The following is a 20,017-nucleotide window of genomic DNA, read 5'->3' on the forward strand; positions in this document are numbered from 1 at the left end:
TGTTCCTGTACTTCACATCAATGGAATCTTTTAGTATGTGTTGTGTGTGTGGGGGGGGGGGGGTGTATGCGTGTGTACGTGTGTGGCTTTATACAACATAATTTTGTTTGGTTTTAAATTTATTTATTTGTTTTTATTTTTGGCTGCGTTGGGTCCTCGTTGCTGCACGTGGGCTTTCCTCTAGTTGCAGCGAGCAGGGGCTACTGTTCGTTGCGGTGCGTGGGCTTCGCATTGCAGTGGCTTCTCTTGTTGCGGAGCACGGGCTCTAGGCACGCGGGCTTCAGTAGTTGTGGCTCGTGGGCTCTAGAGCACAGACTCAGTAGTTGTGGTGCACGGGCTTAGTTGCTCCGCGGCATGTGGGATTTTCCCAGACCAGGGCTTGAACCCATGTGCCCTGCATTGGCAGGCGGATTCTTAACCACTGCGCTACCAGGGAAGCCCCAACATAATGTTTTTAATCTGCACATGCTGTGTGTATCAGTACTCCATTCCTTTATAGTGCTGAGTAGTATGGTAGGACTATACTGTAATTTATTTATTCCTTCTCTTATTGATAGACATTTGTATTATTTCCAGTTTGGGGCTACTATAACTAAGGCTACCTATGAGTATTCTTGTTCAATTTTATACAAATATGTCTTCATTTCTCTTGGCTACATACTTAAGAATGGAATTGCTGTGTCACGGGTTAAATATATATTTAATTTTATAAGAAATAGCCAAACAATTCTCCAACATGGTGGTACCTTTTTGCACTCCCACCAGCATTATATGAGGGTTCCAGTTTTTCCACATCTTCACCAACATTTGGTGTTGTCTTTTTTTAGCCCTCCTAGTGGATGTAAAATGGCATCTCCTTATGGTTTTAATTTGCATTTTTCTGATGATTACTGATGTTGAGCATCGTCACAGGTTGAATTCCCTTGGAAGCAGACTCACTGGGAGATTAGTTGGCAGGAGGTTTTTTAGGGAGTGCACTTGGGCTCAACATCTGTGGAAGAGAAGAGGCAGAGCATGATTGAGCAAGGGAAGTTAAGCTATTATACAATGTAGTGTCAGAGGCCTCAGCTGACCTTACAGAAAGCGCTGAAACTGGGATGAGCCGTCAAAAATGTTCTGAGTTTGGACAAGTGGCTGGGCTTTTGTACCTCCATGTTGATTAGTCACTGGATGTAGACCACTGCGAGAAGAGCCTCTTGTTTATTAAACATTTACTTAGTGCCTAGAGCAATTCATTGTGTGTGTATGTGTGTATAAGCTTTGACCTTGGGCAAGTCAGGGCTCTTCAGCAGAGGCAATCACTGAAGTGGACTGATTGAAAGCTGTCTGCTGGCAGCCTTTCCAACAGCTGAGGAGTAAGTCCTTCGTTCCAAAAGGAGAATCAGAGTGGCACATCATAGCATTTACTACAAGCACTTTTCATGGCTTATTGGCCATTTATATCTCTTTTTTTGTGAGGCATCTTTTCAAGTCTTTCGCCCATTTTTTAATTGGGTAGCTCAACTTGTTGTTGTTAATTTATAGGCACGCCTTAAATTATCTGGATATGAATCCTTGGTCATGTATATGTAAAATGAAAACTGTTTTCCCAGTCTATCATTTGTCTACCATTTTCCTAGTGATGTCTTTTTTTTTTGTGGCTGCGTTGGGTCTTTACTGCTGCGCCTGGGCTTTCTCTAATAGCGGCAAGTGGGGGCTACTCTTCATTGTGGTGCGCGGCCTTCTCATTGCGGTGGCTTCTCTTGTTGTGGAGCATAGCTTTAGGGTGTACGGGCTTCAGTAATTGTGGCTCGCGGGCTCTAGAGCACAGGCTTAGTTGCTCCGCAGCATGTGGGATCTTCTCAGACCAGGGATTAAACCCGTGTCCCCTGCATTGGCAGGCAGACTCTTAACCACTGTGCCACCAGGGAAGTCCCAGTGATGTCTTGTGATGAGTAAATATTTATAATTTTGATGAAGTCCAAGTTTTCAATTTTTTCTTTTATGGCTAGTGCTTTTTGTGTCCTGCTGAGAAATCTTTGCTTCCTTCAAGGTCACAAAGATACTCTTCTGTACTTTATCTAGAAGCTGTATGGTTCTTGTGCTACTCATTTTAAAAAATAAGGTTTAAGGTAAGGAGGTTTCTGATTATAAAAGTATTACTTGATCAATGTAGGGAATTCAGAAAATTTAGATGAGCATTAAGAAAATAAAAATAATCAGTAATTCTAAACATATCACTGTTAATAATTAGTATACTGACCTCCCGTCTTTTTTGATGATACATAACAATACACACACACACACACACACACACACACACACACACACACACACACCATGTTGGGATCATAACCTATTTCACTTAATATATTATTCAAGTATTCATGTTATTAAATAGTCTTCAGTATGTCAATGGCTATAGACATGCGCTAACTTATTTAAATTATAAACTAGTTAACTTATTTAACTAATTTCCTATTCTTGGATATTCAGAGTGTGTCTAATTATGTTTACTGTTTTAAATATAACCCCTATAAAACCAAGCTGATGGGTAGCTCAAGCTAAGATTTTACAGAAACATCATTCCAGCATTTAAAAATAAAAGAAAGAATCAAGGAAAAAGGAGGAGAATGAGAATAAAAAGAAAAAGAAAAGTAAATCTTCACTTTCTCAAGATAAAACCAAAGGGAGGGGCCTCCCTGGTGGTGCAGTGGTTGAGAATCTGCCTGCCAATGCAGGGGATAAGGGTTCGAGCCCTGGTCCGGGAAGATCCCACATGCCGCAGAGCAACTAAGCCCGTGTGTCACAACTACTGAGTCCGTGCGCCACAACTACTGACCCTGCGTGCCACAACTACTGAAGCCCGCGCGCCTATAGCCTGTGCTCCGCCACGAGAAGCCACCGCAATGAGAAGCCTGCACACCACAATGAAGAGTAGCCCCCACTCGCCGTAACTAGAGAAAGCCCGCACGCAGCAACGAAGACCCAATGCAGCCATAAATAAATAAATAAATAAAATATATTAAAAAAAACAAAACCAAAGGGAGAGTCCATTAATAAGACATAGTAAAGCTTCTCAAAATCCTCTCTTCTCTTCTCCCTCTTTCTCTTAATACTTCATGCAGAGGACAGTTGTTTGAAACTTCCTCCCAACTAGCTCGGCTTTTCCTGGTTTCTCCATTTCCTTCCTTCCTTTTCCCATCATCTCTTTGGTCCCTGACGCCAAACAGTCTGATAAAATTCTTCCCACTCTCCTATAAATATCTGCCTTTTTCAATGTTAATTAAATTGAAGCTCTATTGCATTTTCTCCAGGACCCAATACCCTCACTTTACCAATCGAGCAGCAAAACATTCTTTTTGCCTTGTGGGAGAGAGGAAGGTTGTGAAAATTCATACTTACCATATTATTTTCTGTCATATAAAGGAGTGGTCCCCAACCTTATTGGCACCAGGGACCGGTTTCATGGAAGACAATTTTTCCACAGGGAAGGGGGGTGGGGATGGTTCCAGTGGTAATGCAAGTGATGGGGAGCGGCAGATGAAGTTTTGCTCACCTGCCGCTCATGTCCTGCTGTGCAGCCCGGTTCCTAATAGGCCACGGACCATGGCCCCAGGGTTGGGGACCCCTGATATAAAGAACTTATATGAACAAATTTATAGATATAGATATACAATATCTTTTTCCTCCTACATGTGATTATTTCCTTAGGCTCAATATCTAGAAATAAAATCAGGGATCAAAGAGCAGGAACATTATTTTTTATAATATTTACTTTCTCTTCTGCAAATATAATCCCGCCAGTTATGTACTCTTTTTTTGTTTTTTAAAATGCCACATTTAAATTTGTTTATTTATTTATTTTTGGCTGCATTGTGTCTTCGTTGCTGCATGCAGGCTTTCTCTAGTTGCAGCGAGCGGGGGCTACTCTTCCTTGCAGTGCGTGGGCTTCTCATCGCAGTGGCTTCTCTTGTTGTGGAGCACGAGCTCTAGGTGTGAGGACTTCAGTAGCTCTAGGCTACTCTAGGCGCGAGGGCTTCGGTAGCGGGCTCAGTAGTTATGGCTCGCAGGCTCTAGAGCACAGACTCAGTAGCTGTGGCTCACAGCTTTGTTGCTCAGTGGCATGTGGGATCTTCCCGGACTAGGGATCGAACCCATGTCCCCTGCATTGGCAGGCAGATTCTTAACCACTGCGCCACGAGGAAGTCCCAGCATGAACATTTTTAAGGCTCTTAAAAATGTTGCCAAACTGATCTCCAGAAATGTACAAATTTACATTCTTTTGAGCAAAATATGAGAATATCTGCTTCCACACCCTCCAGCATCATGTTATTAGCTTTGTTTTCTTTTAATCTGTCAGTTTGGTAGGCGAAAGTGGTATCCCGTTGCTCTTTATTTGCATTTCTTTGATTCCTAGTTAGAAAGAACTTTCTTTTTTAACATTGGCCACTTTTATTGCTTTGGTGAATTGCTATGCACTTTATACTATGTATTCCTTCACTTATCGCAAGTACCACATGAAGCACATGGTATTATTTTCATTTTGGAAAACTGAGAAATGCATGGATTAATTGACTTGCCTGGGATCTCAGTGGCTAGTAACTGGCAGAGCCAGTGCAAGAACCCAGGTTAACCTGACACAGGACAGGCACTCTTTCCACCTCAACATTCAGTCTTCCCATGATCTCTTTCCATAAACTCCAGGGCTGATGTAATTTAACCTAAAGAATGGCTGGAACAAGACAAGTCTAGAGCTTGAGTTCCCATTTAGTTCTTCCCTAACAGATGGTGCATAAATTGGCCCACTCAAGAGCAGATGAGGGGACTTCCCAGGTGGCACAGTGGTTAAGACTCCACACTCCCAATGCAGGAGGCCCGGGTTTGATCCCTGGCCAGGGAACTAGATCCCGCATGCATGCTGCAACTAAGAGTTCACCTGCCGCAACTAAGGAGCCCACGAGCCACAACTAAGGAGGCTGCCGGCCACAACTAAGACCCGGCGCAACCAAATAATAAATAAATTAATTAATTTTAAAAAAAGAGTAGATAGTTTCCATCACCTGTTTCATTTAAATATGGAGAACTGTGCACAGCAGCAATATTCACAATAGCCAAAACATGGAAACAACCTAAATGTCCAGCGACAGATGAATGGATAAAGAAGATGTGGTGCATATATACAATGGAATACTACTCAGCCATAAAAAAGAACAAAATAATAACATTTGCAGTAACATGGATGCAACTAGAGATTATCATACTAGGTGAAGTAAGTCAGAAAGAGAAAGACAAATACCATATGATATCACTCTCATGTGGAATCTAAAATATGGCACAAATGAACCTATCTACAAAACAGACACAGAGATCAGATTTATGGTTGCTGGGGGGTGGGGGGAGGAGAGGGATGGACTGGCAATTTGGCTTTGGTAGATGCAAACTATTACACTTAGAATGGATAAACACCAAGGTCCTACTGTATAGCACAGGGAACTATACACAATCTCCTGTGATAAACCATAATGGAAAAGAATATTTAAATAAGAATGTGTATATGTGTAAAACTAAGTCACTTTGCTATACAGCAGAGATTGCCACAACATTGTAAATCAACTATACTGCAATAAAATAAATAAATGAATGAATGAATATTGAGAACTGTGAAAAGACATTATTTTCTCTTTTTTATTTTATTTATTTATTTTGGGCTGCTTTGGGTCTTCGTTGCTGTGCACAGGCTTTCTCTAGTTGCAGCAAGCAGGGGCTACTCTTCGTTGTGGCACGCGGGCTTCTCATTGCAGTGGCTTCTCTTGTTGCGGAGCACGGGCTCTAGGCGCGCAGGCTTCAGTAGTTGTGGCACGTGGGCTCAGTAGTTGTGGCTCGCGGGCTCTAGAACGCAGGCTCAGTAGTTGTGGTGCACGGGCTTAGTTGCTCCGCGGCATGTGGGATTTTCCCGGACCAGGGCTTGAACCCGTGTCCCCTGCATTGGCAGGCAGATTCTTAACCACTGCGCCATCAGGGAAGCCCCATTATTTTCTCTTGATGGTCATCAGACTCTCCCACCTTTTCAACAGGGCCACCCAAATCTGTCTCTAGAACCTCTCAGTGCCTTAATTTCTTCATTTGTAAAATTAGGTGTTGGACTAGATAAACTTTTAATTTCTTTCTAGTTCTTAAATTATATTTTTCTAATTTTCTGTGTAAAAAGTATGCTTCCATCCATCAGCTATGGCTAATGACGGCTGCATTTGACAGTTTGTGAAGTTTAGGAAGTTCCTTTTAAGAATGCTTTTTTCCTTTTTGACCTGCTTTTCTGTCCTTCTCACTGTCCTGTCCCCTTGATATGTTGCCTATTTTCCAAAGGATCTCTATGTCTCTCTTCTCTGTCTCTGTCTCTCCCTGCTTGAATTTGGATATTTCACCTCCCCCCCGCAGTTTTATTTCCATGGTCACACTCTGTATGTTTCTACTTTTACCCTAGACTCTTTTTCTCTAGACTCTTTACCATTCTCTTTGCATCTATTTTCTGTGTTCATCTCTGTAGAAGTTACAAGATAGCCATAAAGTCTGGAAACATAGATAACAATTTATATTTTTACAGATTGAACCCCCTTGTTTACTTCTTCTGGGGTATGTATGTTTATACAGTGAAAATGAAAATCAAAGATAAATTATACGAGACAAGGTATCACAGACTCATCTGCAAGGAATGGTAGAAACTATGCATTAGCACTGCATGTGCTGTGGGTCGTTGGCCCATCGCATCGAACTAGGCATCCCTAGTGAGGAACATATTGTGTAACGTTACTGAACATAGCATGTTTCGTATTGTAATATTCACAAATCTTTTAAGTATATTCACTCACGTTTCCAGATTTATGGCCACTTGTAGTTCATTAGTGAATTTTTTTTCTTGCCTTTCCTTTCTCTTTGTGTTATCCATATTTCTTCATAAGTATGCTCTTCATTAGAACTGGCCCCTGTTTTAATGACTTAGCTTTGAAATAGAACAAAATGCTTAAGTGGAGTCTATTGAGAACCAGAAGTTGTAGAACAGTTGAGTTTTATTTTGGCCCTTCTATGTTTCTATCCACAGCCAGAATTTCTGTCCCAATTAAGAAGAGGAAGTTACTCAAAAGAGGCCCCTTAGCAACGCTCAGCACCCATTTAATAAAACAGCACATCAACCATGGCCTTTTGACTTTACTGAAACAATCTGTGAAATTATTAAAAACAATAAAAAATATCCCTGTTGAGTATTATTTCCTCATGCTTTTATTTTATTTTTTAATAAATTTATTTATTTATTTAATTTATTTTTGGCTGCATTGGGTCTTCATTGCTGCACGCAGGCTTTTCTCTAGATGCAGCGAAGGGGGGCTACTCTTCCTTGTGGTGCACGGGCTTATTGCTGTGACTTCTCTTGTTGTGGAGCATGGGCTCTAGGCACACAAGCTTCAGTGGTTGTGGCTCATGGGCTCTAGAGTGCAGGCTCACCACGGGCTTAGGTGATCCGCGGCATGTGGGATCTTCCCGGACCAGGGCTTGAATCCGTGTCTCCTGCATTGGCAGGCAGATTTTTAACCACTGCACCACCAGGGAAGCTCTTCCTGAGGCCTTTAAATGTTTATCTATTATTCCTTTCTTTCCTTATTTTGCAATATCATTGAGAGACAAGAACTTATTATTCCCACAGCACAAATGAGAAATGGATGTACAGATAGGTCGTGAATTTCCAGAGTTCTCATTAAGTTGGACCAGATCTGAAGCCAGAGACTGGGTCTCTCTGCTGATTGAGTCTCTTGCCAGGCCTTTTTATCCTACAAGAAGCTGTCTAGTTAATGTAGAAGATGTGGCTTGCTTATTCATTGCTCTTGGAAAATGAACCTCTTTTTCTGTTCCTCCCTGAAAGAAAGAAAGAAAGAAAGAACGGAAGAAAGGAAGGAAGGAGGGGGAGGGAGAAAAGAAGAAAGAGGAGTTCTCTGGCAGTCCAGTGGTTAGGACTCGGCGCTTTCACTGCCAGGGCCTGGGTTCGATCCCTGGTCAGGGAACTAAGATCCTGTCAGCTGCACTGCAGGAAAAAAAAAAAAAAAGGAAAGAAAGGAAGGGAAAGGAAGAAAGAAAGAGAAAGAAAGAAAGGAGGGAGGGAGAAAGGAAGGAATAAAAAAAGGAAGGAAGAAAAGAAAGGATCCATAGCAGCCTGCCATCATCTGGAATGGCTCAGGTGATAGCCAGCCACTTAGAGGCAGGGAAATTGTTGTGGTCACTGGTGATTTCAGTCATTTTTCCGACCACCAGCTGTCATCACAATTTCCAGAAAAGCTGCCAAGAAAAAGTAGGAATTAGCATTTCACAGATCCCCCTCCCCCCACCATTATGGATCTTGGAACTTTTCCTGACTACTCTTTGCCCTCATACCTTCCTTCCCACACCAATCCAGATAAACAGGCAAGGTATTTGACTTCACCTGCATTTGAAGACCTCAGTACTTGAGAAGTTACTGCCCTTCCGTCAGAAATCCTTACTGAGACTGAGTTATGATTTCTTTCCCTAATCTGGATCGTTTCCTTAAAATTAAAACACCCAGGGATGTGGACTTTATCCATACTTTCCCTTTTCCCTTTCTCCTCTTGCCCTCCCCCACTCCAAACAATGCAGTCAAGGTTCTAACTATTAAGACACTTATCACACTGTAGGTAACTGGTAATTGAAGTGCTTATCCTCACTCTAGAGCTTGTGACTTATTCATGTTGCACCCTTACACAGCACAGTGCCTGGCCCATTGTTGGGACTCAATGAATGTTGGTTGAATAGAACTTGCCTAAATTAGCCTCAGGCACCTCCTGAATTTCACAGTGTGCTGAGCTCTAGGGAAAATTAGACTGACTAAGCCAACTGCTCCCTTCCTGTCTGGGAAGACCCACCCAGAGACCAGAACAGGAGGCCGCACCTCTGCAGAGGGAGAGAGAGGGCTTGACTGATGTCCCCCTCTGCCTGTGATCCCACCCCACACTTTTTCCTCTGTAAATATGGCCATCCTGAAACTTGTTTTTTCCAGACACGTTTGTGGGGCAGAGCTACTAATAGAACATGCTGTGGGCTAGATAGGGATCAGGGTAGAGACCATAGCCTGAATTATATCATAGGAAGCACTAGGAAAGTTAGGTTAGAATTTGATAAGAACCTAAGTAGACTAATCTCTGAAGAGAGATATCTGTCTGTAGGGGTTAAGAGTGTGATCTCTAGAGACCTGCAATCTAGGTTCAAATAGTATTAGTGCAGTTTTTAAACTGTGTGACCTTGGACAAGCTACTTAACCTCTCTGTACCTCAATTTCCTCACCCATGAAGTAGGGATAGTAATAGTACCTGCATGACAAGGTTGTTAAAAGAATTAAATCAGTTAATACATGTTCGTTCGTGCTCAACATTGTTATTACTAAAGAGGATGGCTTTGGATGGCAGCAGGTTTAATATGCTGAGGTTTGTATGTGCAAATGTGGGGATGGGGAGAGTTAATCATTAGGGTCTGGAGACAGTGGAATTACTTTGTACAAATGAATGAGAAGAATTTGGAGTTCAGGGTGGGATAGAAATCAGAGGAGACAGTAAGGAGAAGAAATGAGGGAGAAGAGAAAAATTAAAAGCCATTTCAAGTTTCCAATAGTATAACAGCAAGATATCTTTTAAGAACAGGTATATTTGATTCGAAATTATTTATGTTGCTGAGCTCTAAACCACCACTAAGTAAAATGGTACAACTTGGAGAGCAGTTTGGCACTATCAAAATAAAAAGGTACATATCTTTTGATCCTTCAATTCTATTTCCAGGAATTTATCCTACCTTGGTACTTGCAAACAGACTCATGGCCTCTTTGTAATGCCAAAATTTGGGGAACCACCTAAGTGTCCATCAGCATAGTCTATCTATGCAATGGAATACTATGTAGCCATTAAAAAGATTGAGGCAAAGTTATACATGTTATTTATGGTTAATAGCCAAGCCCAAAAGAAGAGAGTTCTATTGTAGGCAGAGGGAGAGCACCAAGAGCCAACTGGAGGAGCAATGCCCAAGTCCAAGCTGGAGTCTACATCCTAGAAGAATAGGGACATCATGCCTGGAGTGGCTGGTGGGAGTAATGAGAGTTGGGAATCACAAAGGCTCTGCAGAGTTGCACGGAGGGAAGAGCAGCATGAGAGCAGGTGGGGAATTAGCAAGCAGGCAGGTCGTTGATGATTCCTTTAAAAGCAGCTGGTGTTTGTAGGTCCCATACAGAAATCGGTAGTTGTGTGATGCCTGGGTCTGGTTTGCTTAATGGACCAGGGACAGATCAGAGCAAGGTAGTAAAGGAGCAGGTAGATGGGGCTAAGAAAATGAGCCTGGGAGTTGTGGGTGGATAATCACAGTTATGTGATTTAACTAGCTTTTCAGCTGACCTCAAAGGGTATTGATTTAAAAAGTTGATATCAGTAAAGAGAGGGGCCTCACTGTTGTATTAGATATTTTTAAAATCAGTAGCTTAGATGATGATAGAAGCAAGATTTAAAATCGTCTTAGACAGAGAAAGACAAATATCATATGACATTACTTATATGTGGAATCTAAAAAAAAAGATACAAGTGAACTTATTTACTAAATGGAAATAGACTCACAGACATAGAAAACAAACTTATTGTTACTAAAGGGGAAATGGGGGACGGATAAATTGGGAATGTGGGATTAACTGATACTACTATATATAAAACATAAACAACAAGGACCTACTGTATGGCACAGGGAGCTATATTCAATATCTTGTAATAACCTATAATGGAAAAGAATCTGAAAAAGAATAGATATATATGTATAACTGAATCATTGCTCTACACCTGAAACATTGTAAATCAACTATCCTTCAATAAAAAATAAATAAATAAAAAAAGAATAAAATCATCATGACAGATTAGAACAAAGTGCCAAAATCAACATGATGAAATTTGACAGGGATAAAGTAAAGACTCACATTTAGGTTAAAAAAAAAAAAAATCAATTGTACAAGGAAGGCATGGGACTGGCTTGACGGCATTCTACGTGAAAAAGGTTTAGGACTCACCAAACCCAATGCAGTCACAGTTTCATGAAAAGACACAAGGTCAGATCAAAAGAGATAATAGCATCACTGTGCTTTAAACTGACCAGTTCTGGGTGCCTCATATTTATTTATTTGACAAATACTATAATTTATTATTTTCTTCTGATGAACACCTACCATGGGCTTTTTTTTTTTCTTTGAGCGGAGAAAATTTTTTACTTTTTTTTTTTAACATCTTTATTGGACTATAATTGCTTTACAATGGTGTGTTAGTTTCTCCTTTACAACAAAGTGAATCAACTATACATATACATATATCCCCATATCTCCTCCCTCTTGCGTCTCCCTCCCACCCTCCCTATCCCACCCCTCTAGGTGGACACAAAGCACTGAGCTGATCTCCCTGTGCCATGTGGCTGCTTCCCACTAGCCATCTATTTTACGTTTAGTAGTATATATAAGTCCATGCCACTCTCTCACTTCATCCCAGCTTCCCCTTCCCCTTCCCCGTGTCCTCAAGTCCATTCTCTACATCTGCATCTTTATTCCTGTCCTGCCCCTAGGTTCTTCATAACCATTTTATTTTTTTAAGAATCCATATATATGAGTTAGCATACAGTATTTGTTTTTCTCTTTCTGACTTACTTCACTCTGTATGACAGACTATAGGTCCATCCACTGGGTACCTCATATTTAAAAAGATATTGATGAACCAGTGTATGCCCGGGGAGAGATCAGGTTGGAAAAGATCCAGTAACTTACGTGAGGAATAATTTGAAGTAGTTTAAAGATATTAAGTATTGGGGGCTTCCCTGGTGGCGCAGTGGTTGAGAGCCTGTCTGCCGATGCAGGGGACGAGGGTTCGTGCCCCGGTCCGGGAAGATCCCACATGCCGCGGAGCGGCTAGGCCCGTGAGCCATGGCCGCTGAGCCTGCGCGTCCGGAGCCTGTGCTCCGCAGCGGGAGAGGCCCGCGTACCGCAAAAAAAAAAAAAAAAAAAAAAAGATATTAAATATTGGGAAGAAAAGACTAAGGTGGATAAATAATTGCTATCCTCAATTATCTGTGTTTTTGTTTTTTGTTTTTTTAAGTACGGGCCAACAACACGAAATTGTCAGTATCCAACCATCTTGATCTATAAAAATGCAATTTCGGGCTTCTCTGGTGGCGCAGTGGTTGAGAGTCCGCCTGCCGATGCAGGGGACACGGGTTCGTGCCCCGGTCCGGGAGGATCCCACATGCCGCAGAGCGGCTGGGCCCGTGAGCCATGGCCGCTGAGCCTGCACGTCCGGAGCCTGTGCTCCGCAACGGGAGAGGCCACAACAGTGAGAAGCCCGCGTACCGCAAAAAAAAAAAAAAAAAAAAAAAAAGCAATTTAATTTGGGTCAACCGAATAGAAGACGATGTCAACTCCTTCTGTAATGCTGCAGAGGGCACATGAGAATCAATGGTTGAAAGAGGGAAGCAAATATTACATCAGCACAGGAAGGAATCTGTCACGATCAGATGCTCAAGAACAGAATGAGCAGCGTCACAGAGTTCTAGGTTCTGTTTCATTGAGAGAGCCCAAGCAGAGCTGGGTGACAGTCTGGTTAGGAATATTTAGCATTTTCTGTGTTCAAGTGGGAGACTCTCCATGATCTGGCCTGAGCATCCAACCTCTCTATAGTACAGAGACAACACACGAGACCACTGTGACAGCCACCCTGGCCATCCTGTGTTCTCACATTGCCGTGTCTTTGTGCATGTCAGTCCCTTGCCTAGAACTGCACATCTCCTTGCTATGTACCCTGCAAATTCCTACTCATCTCTCCAGATGCAACTCAAGTGTGGCTCCACCTGAACTCTAAATGGTGTGTCATACTCTCTTTTATACCTTGTACCTTGTGCTTACTTCTACAGTGGGACTTGTTCTTTTGCAAATGTTTTGTGAACTTCTCTCTTTCCTACTAAATGTGAGCTGCCTGTGGGCCAGAAACACGTCTCTTTCATCTTCCATGTTCCCAGTGATTAGAGCAATGTCTTTGGGTGCTCAGTATTCACTAAATGAATGAGGCTGGATGTTTTGATTTTACATATATGTATACATAAAATAAAAATTATTATACATATGCATTTTGAATCAAATGTTAATCAAAACTAACATCCTTACTATGTGTAATACACATTGATATTTTATTTTTAATAAATTTATTTATTCAGTTATTATTTTTGGCTTCATTGGGTCTTCATTGCTGTACGTGGGCTTTCTCTAGTTGCAGCTAGCGGGGGCTACTCTTTGTTGCGGTGCGCGGGCTTCTCACTGTGGTGGCTTCTCCTGTTGCAGAGCACAGGCTCTAGGCGCACGGGCTTCAGTAGTTGTAGCACACGGGCTCAGTAGTTGTGGCTCGCGGGCTCTAGAGCGCTGTCTCAGTAGTTGTGGCGCACGGGCTTAGTTGCTCTGCGGCATGTGGGATCTCCCCGGACCAGGGCTCAAACCCATGTCCCCTGCACTGGCTGGCGGATTCTTAACCACTGCACCACCAGGAAAGTCCCACATCGATATTTTCTATTTTATTCATTTTAAAAAATGGAAGCCATGATCTAGGTTCCAAAATTAACTTGGGTTCCCAGCCTTACACCGAAACACACTGAACTACAGGGTCAGCAGCAGGGATTTGAACAGAAGATATGAGAACTTGATAGAAGCTACAGGCCTTCTTGCCAGAAAGATGCATATATGGACTAAACTGACATTCAATTTCAGAGGCTTCCTGGACCCACTGAAGTCCTTCTGTACATCACAGGTTATGAGAAAGTTCTTTCTAACGCGGCAATCTTATTTTTGTGACACGCATTAAAGTAGTCTAGGAATATTTCGGAGTTGTCCATACAGAAAGCACAAAATTGGAAGGGAGGTACATAAAGAACAAAGAATAGAGGGAAAATTCTGAGATGGGATAGGCAAGACAGATAAATACATGTGAAAGGTAAAGGAATGGGGTACAAAATAAATCCTGGCTAAGGGTTAGGAGGAAGGGAAAGGTAGGTGCTGCTAGGCCAGGGTTTTAGGCCTGTGGAATCTGACATTCTTTCCAGACAATGGAGCTTGGGGTTCCAGCCCTGTAGCTTTCTTCTCTCCTCCCTATGGCTCACTATTCCTCCCTCCCATTTTTAGGCAGCCCTTATGGAAACTCTGAAACTCTTTTTCTCTTTTCTTCCAGATGGGAAGCTCTGGCAGAAAGAATGTTTTGGCCTGTGTGCAATGACTCCATTCTCTCTGCCAAGGGATAAAGCTGAAATCTGCTTTCTTGGAAACCAGCTCATGTCTTTAGAAGCATGACCCTAGTTAGGGAGCAACTGGGACCTTTGCGTAAAGGGGAGATAAGAAAATAATTTTCAGCATCCACTAGTATGGTGACACACAAGGATAGTAGGATGTGACCACCAACAAATGGTTTAAAAATGGAATCTCCTGTCTCTAAGATCTAAGCTCACACAGACTACTACATTGGGCTTCTTTGAATCTTAAATAACTCTAAAGTGTTTTCAACAATCTGTCAGGGAAGCAACAGACATGCAGCTCACATTTTCACAGGACAAACAGTGAAAGGGACATGTATGAGGTCTAGAGGCATAATACAATTGACTTCCTATGGAGCCCTCAGGAATCTGGAGATTTTAAGAACTTTTGTGAGGTCCAGGGCTTCCCTGGTGGCGCAGTGGTTGAGAGTCCGTCTGCCGATGCAGGGGACACGGGTTCATGCCCCGGTCTGGGAAGATCCCACATGCCGCGGAGCGGCTGGGTCCGGAGCCTGTGCTCCGCAACGGGAGAGGCCACAATAGTGAGAGGCCCATGTACCCAAAAAAAAAAAAAAAAAAAAAAAGAACTTTGTGAGGTCCAGAAAACTCGGAACATTACTATAGTCCACAAGTAACTAGACTGAGGTAAAGAGAATGGAATTTGGGGTGGGGTTAGGTAACCTGAGTTAGTCCCTAGATAGGCCCCTGACTCACTATGTGATAATGGCTGGTCACTTCCTGGCTCAGTGTTCCAGTCCCCGTCCACCCTTTCCCGGGGCCCTTTCCCTGCCCGAGAGAAATAAAACCACAACTTTATTCTTTCTTGAGAAAGTTAACCATGATTGTTTCTATAAAGCTATCTGGAAAATAGCCGATCTCTTAGGGCAGCATTATGAGATGATTTTGTTCATTTTATAACCAGTGTAACCTCCTGGGTGGTATATAAAGCCATGAAGGTGGCAAAAGTCTTATTTGCTGTTGGGATCCTCACATGGGCATGGAATAAATAAGTGGTCTGCTTGCCTCTTCTGCCTCTTCTGTCTTTTGGGATGACACTGTTGTGTAGTAAAGCCCTCTGGAGAGAGATCTGGGAGATAACTGGGTAACACCCAACTAAGTCAGGGAATGAGTCAGGGCTCAAGGACTCGATACCAACCTCTCCCACTCCTGTCAGGAAACCTCTGGGGTGAGACAGAGATGAGAGAGGAGCCGAGGGGCGGACCTCACAGCAGCCTGCCCTGGGGCCTCTGACTCGTGGTTTCACCCTGGTTTGCCCTGCAGCTGTAACGTGTCTGCTGACACGCAAGCCCTGACACGCTCGTCCTCCCCCTTTCCCAAACTTCTGCTCAGTCTCAGAACTGTCATACAGAGTGAAGTAAGTCAGAAGGAGAAAAACAAATATCGTATATTAACACATATATGTTGAATCTAGAAAAATGGTACAGATGAACTGGTTTGCAAGGCATAAATAGAGACAGATGCAGAGAACTAACGTATGGACACCAAGGGGGAAAAGCCAGGGGGGTGGGGGTGGGATGAATCAGGAGATTGGGATTGACACGTATACACTAATATGTATAAAATGGATAACTAATAAGAACATGCTGTACAAAAAAATTAAAGTCAAAAATAAAAAAGAAAACGCAGGGCAAAATACAAAGGACTTTTTGTCAAGGAGGTGACGAGGAAGTAGAAACTGAACTTACCACCAAGGAAACCAGGATAAGGGAAGGGCAGAAGAGTGCCATGGCTGGGCTGACACAGAGAACAGGCTGAGCAGGACCAAGCAGCACTAGCCTGGAATCCTGTAAGACTCAAGAGCAAAATGGCAAAAAGTCACATTTCTTGTGTGGAGGTACTCAGTTCTCACAAATCCGTCAAAACCATTCCCAGTTTGTGGCAATTCTGAGAAGTCTCCCCTAGCGAAAAAACAATTTGAGGCACCTACCGTGTACCAGTCATATGTTTTCACATAGGATTTCACTTAGTGCTTACAACAGTCCTACAAGGTAAGTTTTATCATCCCCATTTCACAGATGGGTAGACTGGGCCTCAAAAGACTTAAGGAATTTGCCCATAGAGTTTGGACCTGGCCAGTTGGATTCCCCTATACCAAGCTGCCTTTGATTTGAAGTCAAATCAAATCAAAATAATGTCAAAATAGTAGAGACTTCTTAAGCCTTCCAGGAACAGTAAGGAGCAGACCAGATAAGGAACAATGAATGGAGACCTCTAAATCTCCGAACGTAGGTACTTAAAAACCCTGGAATTGCTGGGTTTGCATAGGTGTCTATGCAATCTGAGATCCCAGTGAAACCTTGGTACCCTCTAGTGGAAGCTTCCTGCATTCACAGAGCTTTCCTGGCTTCAACCGCGAAGAGCTGGAAAGGAAGCCCTCACCCAGCCACTGGAGAGCATCCCCAAAGAATGGCCAACTGGAAGATACATGTTTGTATGTCAGGGCCCATGGAGGGTAGAGGAAAGAATACAGACCAGAGGGAAGGTGTGCTGAGCCATTGGTTCACAAGGGTCCCCAAAGGGAGTCCTTGTTAGGCCTTTGTGCATTATTAATAGGAGCTCAATACACATCAATGGGGGCTGTAGGTTTTTAGGGCTCAAGAGAGTGATTTTTTTTTTAATGGGGGAATTAGTGACTCCCAAGGCCACAAGGAAGTCAATGTCAGCAATGGTGAGACTAGAACCCATGTCTCCTGCCTCCCAAACCAGAGTTCTTCCCATTGTATCACACTTCCCATTTTTTGGGAACCCGGCCTATAAGAACAAGCTCCCAGGCTCCTGAATCTCATGCCTACAACCCTGCAGGCATTCCTGGAGCTTCTTCCCCAAGTTCCCAGTGCCAAGATGTCAGATTTATTTCTGTCTCCCTCCTCCCGCAGAGGTAATCCCTGGGAATGGAAGTGGGTTAGAAACAGATTACTCTGATCCAGGGGCTTTGTTTTCTCCTCCCTGAACGTGGTGGGGTGGGGGAGGGCCCGGGGTGACGGAGAGGGGAAGTCACAAATAGCCTGAAATTCCCTTTTAGGATCATCACTTGATTTAGCCAGCTGGGGCGAAAGCGGAGCAAGAAGCCGGGAGGGATTAGTTCTAGACCTAGCTTGAACAGCGGGGTGCATGGGCTTCTTTTCTGGCTGAGCCAGGATGAGAAATATCTCTTCCTTAACGTACCTTTAGAAATAAAGAGGCTGAAGCAGGCAGCAAAGCATAAAGGAAAAAGCCTTTGTCTTCATCAGCAGGGATGAATGCAAGGATGGATGAGACAGAAGAGCAGCTAGAAGAACGGCATGCAGCACAGAAATAAGGAATCACTTTTGGGCGTGGAAACAACCTTCATTTCAATGGTTTTAACTTTAACAGAGCTGAGAACTGCTCCCTAGAGGAAAAGAGCTAACACACATAGGGCTTCCTGAGGATCTCCAATTCACATCCAGGTTATGGGCTCTTGTGCTTTAGGAACACTGCACTGGGGTGGACTCTGGGACTGCCAATGTTATCTGTGTCCGACATAAAGAGCAGACACTTACTAGGACTCTGCTAGGCTCCATATATCCCTTCCACGACTATCACGGGGCTTGGAAGCAGTTACCATAACTAACCAGAGTGGGAACATGTATTAATTCATTTAATGACTTAGTAACAATTCTATGAGTTAGGTACTCAATTACCCCTTCTCTATGGTGAGGAAAAGAAGTGGAGCTAAGATGTACACTCAGGCACCACTATGTGAGAGTCATAGAGAGTCAACTCTCCTAGTGACAAAGAAGCTCTGCTAACATTGTTAGCTAAAGATCAGTTGAGAACATTTCTTAGAAAGTCAGAATTCTTGGTTTCTTCTACGTCACCTTATCTTGGACAATTCACTTCACTTCCTTTGCTCTTCACGTGCTCTCTCAAGGGAGGGAAGTACAACATAAATACGTGGCAAGCCTATCACTAGCTTCAATGGAAGTACCATATTGTTTACGGTAATCAATAAACATATTGTAATCAGATTCTTCCAATTCTCCAGGAGGGTCTTCCGTGTTCACATCAACAGTGCTTCTCCTAGAATGTAGACTACCAGGCAGAAATTCAGAAGTTACAATATTTGATATCATCTGCCACTGAGAGGGGAAAAAAATCCAAATACAGTACATATCCCCCTGCTCATGGGATATCCCATTTTCTTTGGATCCATTTAGAAATTTCAATAAGACGAGTGATTCCAGGAACCTCCCGTATTTGGGGAAACAGGAAATCAACTTTGCCCTCTGCCTCATCATATTTTATCTGGGATTCTACTGATCCGCTTATTTTTTTCCCCCCATGATCACTTATTGAATAAATATTTGAGTGTCTACTATGTGCAAGACTGTTTTTTTGCAAGGTTAAGCCCCTAACCACCTTATTCCTTCCTCTAGTTACACAATGAGTTTCCTTCTCTTACTCTTACTTTGCTTTTTCTGAAGTGTGAACTACTTGGGTTGTAGGATTACAAAATATCCTTTTCGTGTTAACTTCCCCAGGCAGACAACTCCCAATTTTCCATGGAGTTAATGAGATAGGAAGATAATATGAATTTTCCAAAACAGCAGCTAATAAAACCCATTTATAATTCATCTCAGAATGAACTAAACAAGATTGACTTCCCTTATTATTTCATCCAGGTTGATATGGAACAAATTTGCATTCCCTGAGAAGCTGACCAGAAGGCAGGCAGAGATGATCTGGGATGTGTTGGCTACCATGTGAGGCAAACATAAAACTCAACAGTGAAGCAGATAATCCCAGAAAGACTATATCAATGTTCTGTATTAATAACCACTCATCATGGATTGGGGTTTCCCCACTTTGTCAGGAAAACCAGCAAAAAAAAAAGTTCATGTTTTATTTTCTGGGGCATAGAGTAGATTGACAAGACTCTGTTAAGAAATAATTAGATACATCTTGGGACTTCCCTGGTGGTCCAGCGGTGAAGATTACGCACTTGCAATGCAAAGGGCACGGGGTTCAATCCCCGGTTGGGGAACTAAGATCTCACATGTCGCACAGGGTGGCCAAGAAAATGTTAAAAAAAAGTAAAAATTAAAAAAAAAGAGAGGGCTTCCCTGGTGGCGCAGTGGTTGAGAGTCCGCCTGCCGATGCAGGGGACACGGGTTCGTGCCCCGGTCTGGGAAGATCCCACGTGCTGCGAGGCGGCTGGGCCCGTGAGCCATGGCCGCTGAGCCTGCGCGTCCAGAGCCTGTGCTCCGCAACGGGAGAGGCCACAACAGTGAGAGGCCCGCGTAGTGCAAAAAAAAAAAAAAAGAGAAATAATTAGATATATCTCATTTAAATGCTTAATATATATTCTTTAATTATCACATATGTATAACACCTAATTTCATGTCACTATTAATGTATCATGCTATAGATTCTATGCTGTGGCTAGGACTTGTGGGGGAATTCTTACCCTTGAAGAATATACAGGGACTTCCCTGGCAGTCCAGTGGTTAAGACTCTGTGCCCCCGCTACAGGGGGTGCAGGTTCAATCCTCAGTTGGGGAATTAAGATCCCACATGATGCCCTGCGCAGCCAAAAAAAAAAAAAGGAAAAAAAAATCAACGTGTGTGTGTATATATATATATATATATATATATATACACACACACACACAGTATAGTTAAAAAGTCAAGATTTAAGACA

The 20,017-nt window shown here is 42.8% G+C and overlaps 1 long non-coding RNA gene across 1 annotated transcript; it reads right to left on the reverse strand.

Moving 5' to 3' along the window:
• Nucleotides 1-726: 726 nt before the first annotated feature.
• Nucleotides 727-19,835, reverse strand: LOC116746234. Its single transcript, XR_004347653.1, has 3 exons — nucleotides 19,784-19,835; nucleotides 16,041-16,139; nucleotides 727-991 (listed from the first exon to the last, which is right to left on the reverse strand). It is a non-coding gene; the product is annotated as an uncharacterized LOC116746234 (long non-coding RNA).
• Between the last annotated feature and the right edge of the window lie 182 nt (nucleotides 19,836-20,017).

This window comes from Phocoena sinus, chromosome 20 (assembly GCF_008692025.1).
Source record: "Phocoena sinus isolate mPhoSin1 chromosome 20, mPhoSin1.pri, whole genome shotgun sequence".
NCBI classification, from domain to species: Eukaryota; Metazoa; Chordata; class Mammalia; order Artiodactyla; family Phocoenidae; genus Phocoena; species Phocoena sinus.